Source organism: Adiantum capillus-veneris, chromosome 19, assembly GCF_014529385.1.
Source record: "Adiantum capillus-veneris isolate H3 chromosome 19, ASM1452938v2, whole genome shotgun sequence".
NCBI classification, from domain to species: Eukaryota; Viridiplantae; Streptophyta; class Polypodiopsida; order Polypodiales; family Pteridaceae; genus Adiantum; species Adiantum capillus-veneris.
Window position 1 is genome coordinate 120,924,419 of NC_140949.1, and position 6,247 is coordinate 120,930,665.

The window sequence follows — 6,247 nt, forward strand, 5'->3', positions numbered from 1 at the left end:
ATTGAAAATGAGACTCCCTCTTCTCTAAAAGCCCTCTATTTAAAAAAAAAAGGTCTCTTCACACTTGATCAGGCCACTTAAAAAAACTCTTAATATCATCAAAATATAAAAAACAAAAAATGGATAAATGGAGAAGTATTATATGCAACTCAACAAAGACATCTACAAACATAAACATTACATTGCATAGCATCATTTGTTTTACATGTTGGGTAACCAACGTTTGCCCACTCTATGGCGATTTTCATGCCACCTAGCATGATTAAGGGGTCCGGTGGAGTTTCTCCATTTCTCTTTAGCAGTAAGTCGAGATTGTCTCCTAACCTCCTTGGCAAGACTTGACTTTCGCGCTCGCTCTATGGCATGACATCTCCCCAAAGAACAACGAAAGAACCAATCAAACATCTCCTTCATGTAGTTGGATCTCGTAGTTCCACCACCGTGACGTGTATTTTTAAAGTAAACACCTTTGGCTCGATAATGTGATTTTTCCATTCCTTGAGTGCTCCACATGTCTAATGAACCATATTTTGACATAAAGAATGCTCCATGCGCATACAAAATATGCTGCATCAAGAAAAAATGCTTAGATCAAATAAATATTTATGTATAGCATCAAAATTTGAACTGAACAAAGTAACTTACCATGTAGTGTGTGATATTGCTCTCTCCCCACGCTTGCACAAATGCTTTAGTGAAATTTGAAATGTGATCTTTGAACAAATTTTGTTGCTCGCTTGTGGTTTGGGGTTTCCACATGATTTGAAGCACTAACTCCAAGTGGTGCCACACTTGCCTACGCAGATTTACAAGCACGGGATTTGAATCTTGATCTGTCGTACACTTGCAAAGTGCTTTCCATGGAGCATCCTATTCACCCCTCTCCTTTCCCATCTCTGGTTTCTTGAAAAACCTACGTGCTTTCACACCATTCATAGATACTTTTTGTGGCACTTCATGCATATTTTTCACCTCACCGATGATAGAAACATTGTCACCATGACATCCAATCGAATTTAGAATTGTTTCAACTATTCCAATGGCTTCCATGGATCTGGAAAGTGGTTTCATTGTGAAAGCGTACTCTATGTGAAGCTTTACCAAGCGATCAAATATACGCATAAAGGCATGCAAAGTGCAAAAGTTTACATTTGTAAGTGGAAACTTCATAATGGGATGCCATGTTTTATCTTTTGTTGACCGATTGGGGACCTCCATGATAGGACACTTCAACACCGAGCACACCCAATCCCTTGCATCATCATCCATTGACCCTGTTGCCTGACTTCCCTTGACATTTTTCTTTGAAGACGTGGAGCCACGAGTACTCTCCTTGTATCCTCGTACACAATATGGACAAGGAAGAAGTGATGAAGCACCTTGTTTACACCCAAGTATACATTTGATTGTTTTTAGATCACCTCCTAAGTGCCACTCAACATCAAATGTACCTACTCCATCTACTTCTAGCTTTTCTCCCTCTAGTTGTTCCTTAATAACCTCTGTGATCCACGGGATCATAGAGAAGACCCATGCCAACACCTCATGAGTCTCTTTCGGAACTTCAAAAGCTCCTAACCACCATATTTATTTTTCCGATTGTACACTAAATGATGGTTTCTGAGAATGATCACCGATAGCATCGACTTTTGCAAAAAACATTGCCTCATTCATGAGTGTCACACTCATACGTTCCAATCTCCGTCCTTTGACAATTTGACATTCATCTAGCTTAAGAATAAATATGAGCTTCTCTCCAAGTACTGAAACAACACAGGAATTGAATTGTTATACTAAATGATATTCAATACAAATAAAAAATGACATTACAATTTGTATTACCTTGTGGAGACAAAGCATAAAATTTAACCATAGCTCATTGTAGTCGTTTCAAGTCAACAAAAATATTTTTCAATTGATGACAACTAAAAGACTTTGCCCCATTAGGAATAGTATTGCCTCTCTTTATATTACCACGTGACTTGGCACTCGTGGAAGAGTACACCATGGATCCTTCAATGTGTTTGTATTCGCCAAGGGATTCCCAAACGAGATCATTGTTTGCTTTTTTTGCAAGTCGGACCCTATGTGGAATAAGAAATAAGTTCTCGGTGATGCCTTGCTCTCGTAATGTATCTTTCATCAATCCATGAAGTGCATGGTATGCATTTGTGTTGATCCCAACCTCATCACAAGCTCTCTGGACATCATCCTCAGACACAAGGTTAGAGATCTTTTTTAGGATCTCCTTTGTGATGGCATCTTTCATGTGTTTGGCCTTTTCACAACCTATGATGTAAAGTATATCTTCCTTTGAGATGCATCCTAGGAGAAGATTGCAACGGTCCTCTTGTCTAAAACTTCCACACACATCTTGTATATATGTCCTATTTCAAAAGGTGAACCGAGTTACAAATGATGAAAATTATTTGAGAGTTATGAACACTGTGAATTTAAAAAAATACGTGGTTGCCGTGATTCGCTTCTTACGTGCCCCTCCATTAGAGGCTAAGTTTTCAATGGAAGAGAACTCCCTCTTACGCTCACGCATGCCAAATGGAGTGGCTTTTAGGTTCATCATTGCAATATGTAGCTTAGTTACCTCTGTTTCTGTAGTTTTCATCTCCTCTTTAAGATCTTTGAGTTGTTTCTCTGTGGAATGTAGTTATTGTTGGAGATTTGTGGAATGAATGTGTAACACTTGACATTGTTGTCGAAAATATGCGGACGCACCTGCGTGATTGGAGTCCAATCTCTTACAATACCCAAGAAGACCACGTTCTCCTTCTCCCACATATTTGATTAAGCTTGGGAGTGTACGGAATGTCGGATGACAGCCCACAAGCGGATCTTTTGGATACAACCCTCCATTAAGCCACAAGTCAACATTGGTTTCTCCTCGAAATCGTCGTACAGATGCCGGTTGAGATGCTTTCTCGTCATTTTTTTTGTGGGAGCAAATTCGATCGGTAGACGCAGACTGACATTAGTTGACCTAGTAGATGACGGCGCAGGTGATTCATTGGTTATGTCGTGAAGAGACATGGTGAAAAGTTATGATGGGGAAAAAAATTGATAAGATATACTTTTTAGGATAAACAGACAATTTTTGGGATAAAAATACTTAAAAATATATTTTTTTATATATAGGTTCAATTTTTGAGCTCAAAGGAGGGAAATTTTTAAATTTTAAAAATTTCAATTTTTAGGCTTTATTAGATGGACGTTTTGATGATGTGGCATTATCTATTTATTCTTGGAGTTAATGTAGAGAGAGACCCAAGGAATTTTAGATTTGGAGCTTATAAAAGTTAGATTCTTCTAAAAAAATACTGTTATATATATATATATATATATATATATATATATATATATATATATATATATATATATATAGGGACCTTTTGAAAGCTTAAAAGATCCATTTTGAAGATTTTATAAAAAATTCAATTTTTTGGGGTGAATTGTTGCACGAACTGAAAAGTGGATTTTGTCATAACTACTTACTCTCTTTGTTTGGTGATAGGTAGAGAGAGAATGGTTCTTCTCTCTACTTTTACTCCTCTCTCTCTTTTTACTCCCCTTTCTCTCCTACTTTATCCCCCCTCTTCCTCCTACTTTACCACCCTCATTCCCTACTTTCCCCCCCTCTCCTATCTAGAGAGAAGTTAGAGAGAGAGCTACAAAAGTAGCCCGATTTATTGTCTTTGTTCCCTCCATCCCCTACAAAATTAGCTTTAATCCCTTAAAATTATGAATCCTTACATGGCCCCAAGGGGGTCCAATTTTTTCCTAATGTAGGCCCACAACGCATGATTCTCCAAGACCTTAAAAAATGGAGCAATTGGAATCCAAATGAAGAAATTTTTGAAGGAAAAACATATTTCACAACCTAGTAGAACTAACTGTGGGGTTCAAGAAGAAATGGATCGGGAAGCCTAGGCATGTATAGTCAAGGTAGGCTAAAAGCAATCTCAATTTCACTTGCCTACTTTTGGAGAGAGCTCTTGGTGACCTTTATGCGTGGAACTTCCGTAGCTTCTAGCGACCACCAGAGTACACCATCTCACATGAGACATGGGGGTTGAGTTCTAACCTACTAATGAATATTTTTTATCATGTCTTTGAGGTCGGGGACGCCCAAAAAAACCCTATGTTAGTAGAATATCCTTGAGGAAAAGCGAGTGTAAAAATGATTGTACTGTCGGCTGTCTCCACCAAAAGTTACCAACTTGATAGGGAGCATAGCAATGACCTATAGAACATTCCCATGTGACTAGACGATCATTTGACCGGGTTCATAAGGGGTCTATAGATAATAATCTCAATTTTGACCCGAGGTCGAAATTCAATTATGACCTCGCAAGGAGCTTCCCCACAAGGAAACTGACCAATGTAGTATGGTGGGACTCAAAGGAAACATCATTTGATACCTATGGTAACCAAAAACATCTCAGTGAATGACAAAGTGTCATTTTTGAACTATAGTTTCAGAAAAAACACAGAAAGAAGCTGAAGCAAAGCCAAGCACAAGACCGACGATAGAAAAAACCATGGAAGAAATGGCCAGAGAAGAAGCAGGAGTGTAAGGTTTCCAGTTTCTGAAACCTTAAAGATTGTATAAAGCTTAATCAAACTGATATGATTATTGAAAAAGCAATGTAGAATTGTCCGACCATGGCAAATATTGGTATTTTTGGAATCTTTAGCACAGCAAACCCTGGGGCAAAAATTTTCAGATTTAAATTCGGACAAAAACTGACTCCGCTAGTCCTTCCGAAAGATTCACTGTAAATTAAATTATTAAGAAAAATTGAAGGGTTGCAGTAATCATTTAAGCATAGACTTTAATAAAGGCCTCCCAGATATTTACCAGATATTTACAAGATATTTACCAATTAAGCAAAAATAGGTCAAATTATAGCAAAATTGACATTTTAAAAGCTGGCAGGTAATGGGAGGGTCATCACTGACCTGCCAGGGACTCATTTAGCAGCAGGGGGCGTTTTTTGACTTGCTGGGGACTGCTTGAACTGCAAGCAACTGCCTTTTACAGCCTGCGAGAGCTTGTGAGTGCAAGAAAACTATAAATAGGACCCCTTGCTTCACAAATTGGACATACTCGGAGCTTTGATACTCTCTCTCTCTCATCTAGAGAGAACGCTACACAGAAATCACTAGAGATTAAGCTCTGTTGATTAACATAAACGGTAATTAGCCTAATCCTTCTTAATTAGCAAAGCTAGATTAATCATTTTTGTTAATAAATTAAAGATTAGACCTATGTATACTCATAATTTCTCTCTTAATTAATTATTCTCTGCTTATTGTTGTCATTAAGCTTGGTAATGTTAAGCTAATTAATTATCCTATCATATTAGGACTGAAATTAGCCAAATTAACCATGAATTAATGGGAAATATATTAATTAAGCTTAGATTAAGTTGAGGTAATTATCAGAGCTACATTAGACAATCATTAAGCTAAAAAAATTATCTATAATTTTTTGAGTAATTTACCTAATTAATTAGGCAGAATTACACTGTTTTTTAGAGAAAATTAAAGGGGAAAATAATCAAATTGATTTCAAATGATTTGAGTTATTTAGCAGTGGTTAATTAGGTGTTACAAAACCCATGATAATTAGGAGAAGCTCAGATAATTAATCTAGCTAATTATATTAGCAGAATACTCTTTTTTAGGACTAAATAAATAGGGGAAATTAGTAAACTAATTTAAAATGCTGTGAGTTATTTATCAGTGGTTGATTAGGTGTTAAAGAACTCGTGATAATTAGGAGAAGCTCAGATAATTAATCTAGATAATTACTTTAGCATAAATACTATGTTTTTAGAACTAATTGAATAGGGGAAATTAGTAAACTGATTTAAAATGCCGTGAGTTATTTATCAATGGTTTATTAGGTGTTAAGAAACTCGTGATAATTAAGAGAAGCTCAGATAGTTAATCTAGCTAATTACTTTAAAAGAAATACTCTGTTTTTAGGACTAATTAAATAGGGAAAATTAGTAAATTGATTTCAAATGTTGTGAGTTATTAATCAACGGTTAATTAGGTGTTAAGGAACCCATGATAATTAGGATAAACATGGATAAATAGCTTAGCTAATTACTTTAGCAGAAATACTCTGTTTTTAAGACTAATTAAATAGGGGAAATTAGTAAATTGATTTCAAATGCTGTGAGTGGTTAATTAGGTGTTAAAGAACCCGTGATAATTAGGAGAA